This window comes from Ailuropoda melanoleuca, chromosome 12, assembly GCF_002007445.2.
Source record: "Ailuropoda melanoleuca isolate Jingjing chromosome 12, ASM200744v2, whole genome shotgun sequence".
Classification (NCBI taxonomy): Eukaryota; Metazoa; Chordata; class Mammalia; order Carnivora; family Ursidae; genus Ailuropoda; species Ailuropoda melanoleuca.
Genome location: NC_048229.1, coordinates 38178774 through 38179111, shown reverse-complemented (window position 1 = coordinate 38179111; position 338 = coordinate 38178774).

Here is a 338-nt window from a genome sequence, read left to right as displayed (position 1 = left end):
CTTCTTCCTCTCCCACTCCCCCTGCTTGTGTTCCCTCTCTCGCTGGCTGTCTCTATCTCTGTCGAATAAATAAATAAAATCTTTAAAAAAAAAAACACTTCTTTATTTTATTTTGATTCTGTAATAGTTTCTGATTGTTACATTTCCTTTGGAGTTGGTTTCGGGGGTACTGATGAGGTTGGGGCTATACGTGAGGTTCAGTGGGGTGGGGTCTGGAGCCCACGACTGATCAAGAATTCTTGAGACGTCTTTGGTGCAAAATGGTGATTTATTAAGGCACAGGGACAGGACCCATGGGCAGAAAGACCTGCTGCCTTGGGGTTGTGAGGAATGGCCTA